Source organism: Balaenoptera acutorostrata, chromosome 10, assembly GCF_949987535.1.
Source record: "Balaenoptera acutorostrata chromosome 10, mBalAcu1.1, whole genome shotgun sequence".
In the NCBI taxonomy this organism is placed as follows: Eukaryota; Metazoa; Chordata; class Mammalia; order Artiodactyla; family Balaenopteridae; genus Balaenoptera; species Balaenoptera acutorostrata.
In genome coordinates, this window is record NC_080073.1 from 28,545,744 (window position 1) to 28,558,192 (window position 12,449).

The 12,449-nt window shown below is 43.1% G+C and overlaps 1 protein-coding gene across 3 annotated transcripts in view; it reads right to left on the reverse strand.

Moving 5' to 3' along the window:
* PTPRG (protein tyrosine phosphatase receptor type G) overlaps positions 1–12,449 on the reverse strand; it is a 731,557-nt gene that overhangs the window by 686,494 nt on the left and 32,614 nt on the right. The gene's annotated exons all lie outside the window — the stretch shown is intronic.

Below are 12,449 nucleotides of genomic sequence, written 5' to 3' on the forward strand. Positions count from 1 at the left end.
CGGCGTAAGTGAGCGAGCGAATGAGTGGGGACAGTAGGAGAAGATGTAAGAAATGGAGGCAGGCCCACAGGTAAGAATCTGAATTTATGATTGGTCATGGGAATATGTTTCTGAAGCAGGGTGACTACTTAGTAGGCCGCCTCCTAGGCAGGACGGTGGCCTAGACCAAGTCAGTATCATCGGAGATGGAGAGCTCTGGCCAGAGAGTCAAGATTTATTTCTGAGGTAAAGCCAGTAGGACTTGGATGATTGTTCTAGAAAGCCAGGTTATGAGACCACCTTTTAAGCAAAACTGTATACACCATCCAAATTCCTTGGGTCAGACTGCATACAGAAAGGTCACAGAATACTGCTGGTGGTTTTCTGCTGATGGTCATCTCACAATTCTTAAAAAAAAAAAAAAAAAAAGCACAAACAGCAATGAATCCACCCCTGTCCTATTATGAGGCCTTCAGTGACCCAATAATTGCTCATGGTTTACTGAGACTATACCATGTTCACTTTATGTAACCATTTTCCCCTGATAATAAACAATGTCCAACAGCTTTCTTCCATACAAAGAGAATCTCTCTCCCACCGACTGTCATCTGTTCTCCCGGAATCTCATCAAAGATTGTACCTCGCACTATAATTGGGAGCGTTTTAAATAGATAATTTAACCTTGAAAGAATGTTCATTTGACTCAACACATTCTTCCAATCTAAGAAACATACAAATTCCCTTTTACCTCAGCGTGTCTTTCTTAATTGTGACAGCAGTGCTGAGAAATTCATTTTCAAAGAGCTGATTGAGCCACAAGGGAATATTAATACCTAAATACTGAAGCAATCCTGATGCTTTGCTTTAAAGAGGGAAGCTGGATTTGCTAGATGGAAAGATTCCAAAATGTCTCTGGTCTATGCCTTAAAAAAAAAAAAAGTCTTTAGCATATTTTCATCTCTCTGCATTAAGTCAGAAAGTAAAAGGCACAGTTTATTTCTCTTAAAAATGAAAAAAAAAAAAGTCCTTTGCTTTCTATTGCTGGTAATTGCATTTGCTAGAATGCTGCTAGGTTTTTTAGTGTCCTAGTCTAAAGGGTGTGATTTTCTTCAGTTTTGAATATGGAGGAATAAATGTTCTTTCCTTCACTTTTGAATATGGAGGAATAAATGTTCTTTCAACTCTGACAGCCTAAGTGTATTCCACTCTGCAGTGCTGACTATGGCTATAGAAATAGCGTTTCACATCCCAGATCTGAAATTATACCAGGGTGAGCACGGATAGCGAGGAAAGGAGGGAGCATGCAGGACAGCTGACCTGTTCTTTGTCATCCTCTCGTTCACGTCAAAGGCTGTTCCATCAAATGATTGCAAGTACGAAAAAAAATTAATTCCAGGAACCAGAGAATTCAGAACAAGTAATAGGATCCCATTCCCCCCCGAAGCTGATATCATCAAATTCTCTCACATGATTTACAACCTGGCAATCTATCTCTTTCCATTGATTATCCTGCTATTATGGGATATAACTGCTCTCTGCCCATTCCAAGAACGCTAAAGTGTTGCACTGAGAATACACTAATGCACATTTAATGCAGAGAAGACAGGAGGAAAAAAAAAAAAAAAAAAAACCCAAGGAGCAAAACAGGCTGGAGAATGCATAAAGCTGAAGTTCCTTTCAAAAGCAGTGAAGAAGTTAACAGATTTTCAGGGAGGCAGTCAGGCAATTAATGCCCAGCAGCTACCCGGGCTCAAAGCATTAAGTTTTCTAACTGGAAATAGGCCACGTACACAGTGAACCAGAAGCATGGAGGCCCCTCACGTTGGACCAAGGCCATAGGAGAAAAGAGAGCCTTTACTTGATCAAACTGCGGAATTGCCATGAATATTACTAAAAGATGCTTCTGATTCCAAGACGCTGGCTGGACAAGCTCTAGAGCCCTCATCACTGCATGGATTATCATATGATTTACCAAAACCTTAATGCAAGGGTTGACAAACACTGATCCACTGTCTGCTTTTGTACAGTCTTCAAGCTAAGAATGGTTTATATATATATATATATATATCATAAATTTATTTATTTTTTTGGCTGTGTTGGGTCTTCATTGCTGCACGCAGTCTTTCTCTAGTTGCAGCGAGTGGGGGCTGCTCTTCATCGCAGTGCGCGGGCTTCTCATTGTGGTGGCTTCTCTTGTTGCGGAGCACGGGCTCTAGGCACACCGGCTTCAGTAGTTGCAGCATGTGGGCTCAGTAGTTGTGGCTCACGGGCTCTAGAGCGCAGGCTCAGTAGCTGTGGCGCACGGGCTTAGTCCCAGATCAGGGCTCAAACCTGTGCCTCCTGCATTGGCAGGCGGATTCTTAACCACTGAGCCACAAGGGAAGCCCTATATTTTTTAATGGTTAGGAAAAAAATCAAAAGAAGAATAATATCTTGTGACATAGGAAAAGTATATGAAATCCAAATTTCAGCGTCCGTGAATAAAGTCTCATTGGAACACCACCATGCCTGATCACCGACATATCTCCCCTGGCTACTTCCAAGCTACATGGCAACGAGTAGGTACAGCTGCGATATACGGCCCAGAAAGACAAAAATCTCTACCTGGCTCTTGACAGAAAATGTTTGCCAACGCCTGCCTTAATTCATCCACAAATTTCAGGAAAACAGCTCCAAACAAACTAAAGGCCCACTAGAAAATTATGAAAGAAAATTTGTTCTTTACCATCTAAATAAGGCTCGTTTCTCAGAAAACTCGGCAGAAACGGCAAAATGTACATAAAGTTCCCAGAAAAGCTTTTAAGTTTGCTGACCTAGTAGCCAAGACGGTGATTTGAAATAAAGCAGGAAAAAAATGAAAATAAAAAATGACAAGGAAGGCACTGTGCTGGTCTCTTTACATACAGGATTCCATTTGATGGGCACAGCAAGGTTCTGAGGAATGGTTGTCCCCATTTTACAGATGAGGAGATTGAGCCCAGGAGAGGTTGTCCTCACAAGGTCACGGCAGTACCTGTGTCTTCAGAGCTGGAGCCCAGGTTTTGTCAGCTCTGAACCCCATACTTTTAACTATCAGAGGTGACTAGAATTCCTGTTCAAAAACTCATACTGCTTTTGCCATTCCGAGAAAAAGAATGAGACGGTAAGAGAATAAATAACATCTAAGTGAATGAAACGAGAGATCTACCTACCTTTGAAAGGAAGGGCCATTTAACAGACAAATGTTTGTCTTATTAAATGCTGCATGCTTTAGTGTTGAGCTCTTAAGTAACAATCAGCTCCTGTACTTACTATCATCCTGAGTACAGCCAAATCCATCTAGGCAAACACACTATATAATCTCTTTATCCATCTGCTATGAAGACTGCTGGCTACAACCCAGCATCCTTGCCCTATGGAGACTCCTTCCGCCATGCTTGCTTCCCAGGGCAATTTTTAATATCCAGCAATAAATCACTCATAATCTAAGAGACAGTGACACTACATGTACCAAATGATTCAAGTCTTCCAAAATCTCTTAACAAAGCCAGTTGATACAGCCAGTAGCAGCAGCCTTGCAGATTTTATTACAATTATTGTGACGATGCCTAGTACCAAGTACACAGAGCACTGACAGTGTCCCAGGCACTGTCACAAGCACTTTAAATGGACTCATGTATTAAACTGTTAATCCACACATCCCTACAAGGTCAGCACTATAGTTACTTTTATTTTAGGGATCAGGAAGCTGAGGCAAAAAGAAATTAAGCCATTTGCCAAGGTCCCATAGCCAGTAGGTGGCAGAGCTGGGATTTAAACCCAGGCTGCACGGATGGGAGTTGATACTCTTTAACACACACCTCACTGCCTCTCCATACTAGGTCAAATAAAAACATTTAAATGTGAAAATCCATTATGCATAACCAGGCTTATCTGTATTATTAATAGTAGAAGGGCCGTCTTTAATTGTTAACTAATTGGAAATAGACTGGGAAGAATAACCGACATAAACTGATAGAAATAAGAAAACATTTTCTTAAAAATGCAATGTTATTTCTTATCTGAAAAAAGAGTAAGAAACATCTGGACTGTTTAGAGTTGATGAGGGGCTTCCAGCTGATTTACCTTCACAGTAAAGGTCAGGTAGGGACCCCTTTCTGTTTCGTACTCTTCCAAGGAAGAGCATGAAACTTTTTGGATTATGTTAAACACAACTCAGCCTTTCCTTGATGGGTGAGGCTTTTTCTGTAATGAAAGCTTATAAACCTGAAGAATAATTTTCATAAATGGTAAAGGTCATAGTTTCGTTATTATTAATCCATCTAACACTCTACAGAGACCAAAGGCCTTGATAACATGTTCAGGCTGAATGTGACCACAAACCATCGATGGCAAACACATGGTATGCTCCCCACTCCTCACTCTGAGCCCCCGTTTCCCTTGGGGGATGTTAACTGACCATGCTCCCCTTCCCCACGGAGCCTATCCTTCTCAACAGAAGGATGGAATATTATCTTGGATAACACTGGACCAAGTCAAACGGCCAATAGCAAGGGATCAGAGTAAAGACATAAGGCATCCTTCCATCACCTAACCCTACATCAGTGACAGCCCAGCCCAGCATCAGGGAAGGCCTCCCTCATCACCAATAGTCCACTGGGTCTAGAAATGGACTGGGGTCCTTTCCCTGGTCAGCTTCTCAGGCTGACTTACACTGAATTTACTATCTCACATAAAATAAAGTCCAGTGGAAGGACAGGCTTCAGGGCTGGCTGAGTCAGCAGCTCAAAGATATCAACAAGAATCCAGCTTCTTCCCTTCCTTTCCAGGCCGGCCCTCCTGGAAATGTGACTTCATCCTCAGGCCAGCCCCGGGACAGCTGCAGCACTTGCGGGTGGCACATCCTGACAGCACCCACAGCAAGTAGAGAGCACAGCTTCCCTGGCTTCGAGGCAAGATGCAGCTTTCCATGGGAGGGCCCAGCGGGAACATCTGCCCATTCCACTGGACAAACTCAGATCACATGGCCAGTCCTGAACCAATCACTAGTAAGGGATGCAAACCAAACAAACCCAACTGTGGAACTGTGGTTTAGCTACATGGCTTCACAGAGGAGGGTGGACACCTGTATAAAACTAAGGTTCTATTAGGAAGAAAGAGACGGATGCTGCAAAGGAGTCAAACAGGCCTTCTGTCCTGGGCAAAACGCAGACCAGAGGTCAAAATTAGCCAGCCAGACGACAAGCCTGGCCAAAAGACAATTACTTCAGCCTTCACGGTGTACTAAAAACTGAAGTCATTAGCCAAATTTAAAATTGGGAGTAATGAGGTGAATTTAAGACCTCTAGTTACCCTTGAAACACTGGAATGATCTAACACTGGCTCAAATTCCAACAGGGCGGCAATCAGCCCCAGCCAAATGGTGTTGGCCCTGGAGAAAGGCAAACTGTATCCAGTTCTCTAAAGTGTGGCCACCCCCTGGCTCTCCTACCTTATTAGTTTACTTCAGCTTCCTGAGCCCAGCTGGCATTTATTTGACTTTGCAACCTCAGTATTGGCCACCAAAGAAACCACTGGAGAAAGTGGGCCCTCAAACTGATAAAACCCGACAAGGAGAACATCCACCTCTAGGCTGATTCACAGGGAATTTAATTCTAAGGAGAAGCAAGAGACAGGAGTTCATATTCAAAAATGTCTAGCTACATTCTCAGACACCCAGAAAAAAGTCATGTAAGGTTTAAAGAGTTTGTAGACCTGTCCTTTTGTGGTAAAGAAAAATCGTATAAAATGAGAGCGTCAGCATGCTCCAGGTCTGTGCAGCCTCAGATTTGGTGCAACGTTTGATGCACCTGGCTAGGAATTGGCCCCAGGCATTTCAGATTTAATGAATCCCAAAGAACACAGTTTGATCCGACTTCTGAATTCATGTGGCATTTTCTCAGGACGATATTCGTAAGTCTTTAAAGGAGGCCCATGTCAAGAAGACGGAAGATTTACACTAAAATAAAAACCTACCAGGGACTGCCGCTTCCTCAAAGCTTATATTTCACAGGTGGCTGTCCACACCACTTCTGTTTTACCAGCGATGGGACTGAGGAAGGAGGGATGAGGAATACCAGTATCACTCCAGGGTCCGAAGCGGGTGTTTGTTATTTTCACCCATTCAGTGCTCCTTCTCTCTTCTCTTGGCAAAGACCCCTCTTTCCTAAGAGAAAGCCATTCCAAGAAGCTAAGGTTGGGGAGTTCACTTCTACCTCAGTCACAGTGGTGGGGACATTATCTGAGCCTGTCCAGTTACTGGCCCAGCCAAATGCAACCCAAGTCTTAATAATTAACAGTAAGGCATGATGTCTAGACTCAGGAAGATTTTTTCTCTTTAGAAATATGGAGCTATGTAGATAAAGTCTGCAGGTGTTAGGGGACTGAAGGTGGCCATCTAGCAACATCACAAGAGTTGCCAAAAAAGGGTAGTTTAAAAAAGAAAAGAAAGCCCTGATACATGGGTGGAGGACCTGGATCCAGCCATGCCTGAACCCAGTATACCCTTCCATTATGGTACCAATAAGTTGTTCTATCTACTTGAGCTACTTTGTGTTGATTTCTCTCCCTTCCAAATGAAACTTCAATTCAGTGTTCCCTTAATTTTTTGAAATTAAGACTATTTAAGTAATAGAAAACAAAGGCATCAGAGTTTAAGGCCAGAGAGCTGGGACTCTATGCAAACAATCTGAAGAAATAGCTTTATACTACGTCCAAAGATGGGTAAAGCAGAAGCTAGTCATACAAAGCCAGCCACAGTTTATGCATTCAAACCATGGTGAACTCAAACCATGAATTGTTCATGAACTGTGTGGACATACCTGGCTAAGGTAAGGGAGAGAATAAGTGAGAAAAACATGGATCCAAACCCAAAGGGGTGGAACAGTCTGAGGGAAATCCCAGATATGGTAGAAGAATTCCAAGTGGGCCTCCATGACTGTCACCCCTTGGGTTACATCCTGTATAATCCCCCTGTCCCTTGAGTAGGGGCAGAACCTATGGTTTTCTTAAAACTGGCAAAGGTGAAGGGATTTTGTAGATATAATTAATATCCCTAATCAGCTGACCTTAATTTAATGAATAGGGAATCCATCCTGGGTGGGGCTGACGGGATGCAGCAGAGTTACTCTTCTCTTGGCCTTGAGGAAGCAAACGCCCATGTTGTGAGGATGGTCACACACAGGCAAAGGCAGCAGCCTTTAGAAGCTGAGGCCTCAGTCCTACAAAGAACTGAATTCTGCCAACCACAGCGAACTTGGAAGAGGACCCTGAGTCTCAGATGAGATCACAGCCCTGGCCCACTCCTTGATTTCAGCCTGAGCAGAAGACCCAACTAATTCCCAGACTCATGACCCACGGAAACTGTGACATAATAAACATGTTAAGTCGCTGAGTGTGTGGTGATTTGTTACACAACAACAGGAGACAGTGCACCAGACAGGCTAAGGACTAACTAGGAAAATGGCAGAGACAGAGGTGGGACCTGGTGACCTTTTAAGGAAGCATGGCTGCAGAGGGCTTTAAAGCCTCCTAGTTCTGAAACGTGAGCTGTTAATAGCCATTTACAACTCACAACTCATCCCTCAGCACAGTCCTTGGCACATGATCAGGGCTCTCTCAGTACTTACTAAGTGGATGGGAAAAGAAATAGATGCACAACTATCACCTCAACCAACAAGAAAGATCAGGAATGGGATGGGCCCATTTATCAGATGTGCGATTTGCTGAAGGACAGAGTAGGGCTAACAGGAAGGGTCTTTGGTCCAGGGAGATTGGGCTCCTATCTCAGCTGTCCCCTTTATCAGCTCTGTGGATCCTGGCCGGTGAACAGAGTTCACCTTATGGCCCTACAGTTTCATTTTCTCATCTACACAGACTAACAATTCAAAAATCTGCCAAGAGGACTAAATCAAGCAACACATATATGAGGACACCAGGACTGGTGCCTGATTCTGCAAGATGTTTTATAAAAATTAGCTTTCTTCTTCTCTCCCACTCTGCCACAATTAACCCTTCATGTGGATTTGGTACAGCTAATGAAGTTCTGGGGAAACAAAGCTCATGACAAGTAAGTTGACAAAAGGCAGTGGTATTGGGTTCAAATACTTAATATGCTAACTAGGACAATTACTACAATTTGCCCGGACCCCAATTCAAATTTGTTAAATAAGAATAATGGCACCTACATTACAAGGTGGTTAATAAGGTTAAATGAGAACACATGTGAGGAAAAAATAAAACTAGTACCTAGTTAGCCACTAAAATTATTATACATATGGGCTCTTATGTTTAATTTTATTATTTGAGCTGGCAAAGGCAAGGTGTCCCAATAGGCAATATAAGGCCATTGGAGGACTTTGGGGATTGAACTGTGTCCCCACAAAAAGATTTGTTAAAGTCCTAACTTACAGCACTTCAGATGTGACCTTATTTGGACATAGAGCCATTGCAGATGTAATTAGTTAAAATGAGGCCATACTGGGATAGGTTGGGCCCTTAATCCAATATGATTGGTGTCCTTATAATAAGCAGTAAGAGACACAGAAGGAAGATGTCCATGTGAAGACAGACACAGGGAGAACGCCCTGTGAAGATGAAGGCAGAGATTGGAATGATGCACCTATAAGCCAAGGAATGCCACGGACTGGTGGCAAAGACCAGAAACCAAGAAGTGGCAAGAAACAGGCTCAGAGCCTCCAAAAAGGAACCAACCCAACCGACACCTTGATCTTGGACTTCTTGACCCCAGAACTATGAAGCAATACATTTCTGTTGTTTTAAACCACCTAGTTTCTGGTACTTTGTTATGGCAGCCCTAGCAAACTAATAAGGAAGATGGCCCCAGTCAGTGGTGTATTTGTAAATGTTTACCACCCAGCTCTGGGAGGGGGTTGGTTTGTAGTATTTGCTGATGACCATGGTGTAAATATTCCCACCACAGCTAATTTCAACCTACCAATGTGACAGCACTAAATGTGAAGTAGGAAGGAAATGCACATCATCACACAGCATTTCTACCCTATAGATAAAACAGACAGATGCTCAAGAGCATAGGCAAGAATAAAATGTATTACAATAATTCTAAGTGACAAATTGGGGGGTATTTTTTACTTCTTAATTATAATTTAATTGTAAATTTACATAATATTGTGCTTTAAAAGACTGTGTTTAGGGAATTCCCTGGCGGTCCAGTGGTTAGAACTCCGAGCTTCCACTGCAGGTGGCACGGGTTTGATCCCTGGTCAGGGAACTAAGAGCCTGCAAGCCGAGCAGCGCGGCCAAAAAAAAAGAAATAGGATTGTGTTTAACAACCAGCTCAGAAAATTCCTGAGAACTTAACCACCAGTTTTCACGAACCTGCACAAGCAGCCCCCAGACCCCAGGCAAGGATGTGCAGAGCAGAAGGGAAGCACACAAAGCATAAATCCTCTACCCTCGCAGGTCTCAACTACTCCTGGCCCTGGGAGTATGGTCTTCAAACCCAAGCCCTTCTGCAGAAGAGGGGTCACGCTTTCTGTCTGATGGTAACAGACAGTGTTCGGTTAATTAAGCAGGTTTCAGTGCAGCTAAAACCCAGGGCCTATCTTCTCCCTGATCCCATAAAGCATCCGTGGCAGTTTGGGTATTAACCAATACAGGAGTAATTTGAAATCAATTTCCCCTCTCCTTGATGAATAATGGACTATTCAGTGTGACCTACAGAGAAAATTAGAAGCTCATGACCATGAGGCAGCCCCCTGGAGCCCCAGCCCAGGGCGCTCCAGGATTCCACCTCAAAGCTGGATGCTTGACTGGTACCACCACCGTGAGGAAGCTGATCTTCCTCCCCTCCGAACTATGTTATCCATCACCACCTCTCTCTTAATTACAAGGTGCCCGGGGGCCTATTTTATCCTTCTTTAATCAATACACGTAAATGAGCGGCAGCTATGAGCTAGGCACTCTGACGAGTGAGCAAGATGGATACAACCTCAGCCCCTCTGGCATGCACAGCCTGGCGAAAGGTAAGGGGGGGCCTGAAACAGAGGCCTAAGAACGTTCCCATTAACAGTCACGGAGAGACATGTGTCCAGTGAGCCAGCTGCATCTCATAACCGTGGCTGGAATCCCACCACTGTTGCCTAGGCCCTTGAGCCTGGGCAACTTTGGCCTCAGCTTAATATGAATCACTACAGTACCTGCTCTTATAGGGCTACTGTGGGGTCCAAGCGAGATTACGCAGGTGAGTGAGCTATCTGTCCCTTCTGTCCCCAGACACCCCATGCTTAACTTTACCTCCTTCACACATATACTAGATGTCAACTTTTTACGACAAGGTCTATTTAAAACAGGTGGCAGTAACCCAAGTCCCCACCTCCAACAAGTCCCAATTTCCCTCAACCTTCCCTCCTTTTTCCTGACACTGGTCACCTTCTAACATGTTAGCTTGTTTACCCCACTAACACACAAGCCCCACAAAGACAGGTATTATTTGTTAGTTTTGCCACTTTTTCAAATACCTAAAATGGGCACAGCACATAGGAGGCACTCAAGAAATATGAAGGATGGGTGGATGCACGGATGGAGACTAAAAACTCTTCTGGAAGAGACTATATCTCACTGATCTTTGAATCTCCAACATCTTACACAAACTGCTGTCAATTTTTGTTGAATAAATGAACAAAAGAATACACCATGCATAGTGATGTGAGCCCACAAATAACCTGAGATTACCCAAAAGATCCTTACTTGTTCTAATTTCCCTCTAGGTGATAAAACTCATCACATGGCAAACATGCTCACATACCATGGTTTACCAATGTTTTCTCCAACTATGTCCTGGTTGAGGGAACTCAACTAAGGAAAGTACAGAGAGAGGTTGAAGCCTGTATACCTTGATTCGATCAGAGAAGATCCTTTTTTTTTTTCTTTTTGGCTGTGCAGCTCGGCATGGAGAATCTTAGTTCCCTGACCAGGGATTGAACCCGTGCCTCCTGCAGTGGAAGCACAGAGACTTAACCACCGGACTTCCAGGGAAGTCCCCAGAGAAGATCCTTTTTAAAACCTATTTTATATATTTGAGATTTCAAGTACGATTGTTTTGGTTTTTCTCCCCCGCATGGGAGAAGTTTTATTTAATTTTTTTTCTATATGCTTTTTTTTGTTAGGTATAATTGACATACTTCTCTATGGCATCTAAAAAACAAAAACAAAAAAACAAGCTCACAGGTATGGAGAACAGATGGTTGGTTGCCAGAGGAGGGCAGTGAGGGGTGGGAGAAACGAGTGAGGAGTGGGAGAAATGAGTGAAGGGGGGTCAAAAGGTACAAACTTCCAGTTATAAAATAAATAAGTCCTGGGGATGTAATGTACAACGTGGTAACTACAGTTAATAATACTGTATTGCATATTTGAAAATTGCTAAGGAAGTAGATCTTAAAAGTCCTCATCAAGTAAGGTATTATTTGCAAAATAGGTTCCACGGCTGATGGTAGACTTGAAAATACTCAAGTTGAAGACTTTGGTGGTTGGGGATTCGGGGGTGGAGCGCATCATAACCAAACTTTCATTTAATTAGAGTAGATCACCAGCTGCAGGAGTGAGGTTACATTCAAAGGTCAGTGTATAAGGTTTTAGCAAGAGTCAGAATTACCCTTGACAAATCCCTTGAATCACCCAAAAAGTACAGTGCAACTTTTATGTTATGATATAGTACATATATTGTGTAATGCCAACATCTGTCCCCCAATGAGCATGATTAAAGTAAATCAAAGTCTTCATGCAGGTAACTACAGATTAGAATTGTAATGCTTTTCGATACCCAAAACAAAACAGAAGATGAGTAGAAGATTCTAAAGTAGATTCTAAGCAGACGAGCTACTTGTTCCTGCTCGTCTACAGGGTTTACTCTCTTCTATTCCATTATAGTCTCTACAAGCTTCATAAACATGAATACATTTGTCTGCTATGGTAAGGAACAGGATATGTGAAAGCACCTAAAAAAAAACTGTAAAACACAGTATATGCTTACTCATTTTGAAGCTGTAGGTTGCTTGATTGAAACCACTCTGACTTGAGATTTTAGAGACACAAACCCAGCCATCTTATCCATCTGTTATGAGTTGAACTGTGTTCCGCAAATTCATACATCCCAACCCCAGTACCAAACCCCCAGTACCTCAGAATGTGACCTCAGTTAGAAATAGGGTCATCACAGAAGTAATTAAAGGTGAAGTCGTTAGGGTGGACCCTAATCCAATACAACTAGTGTCCTTATCAAAAGGGGAAATGGGCACACAGGGAGAACACCAAGTGAACTTCTTCTCACCATGAAGGCAGAGATCAAGGTGATGTTTCTACAAGCTAAGAAACGCCAAAGATTGGCAGCAAACCACCAGGGAACAGATTCTCCTCATAGCCTTCAGAAGGAACCAATCCCGTGCACACTTTGGTCTTGGATTTCTAGCCTATGA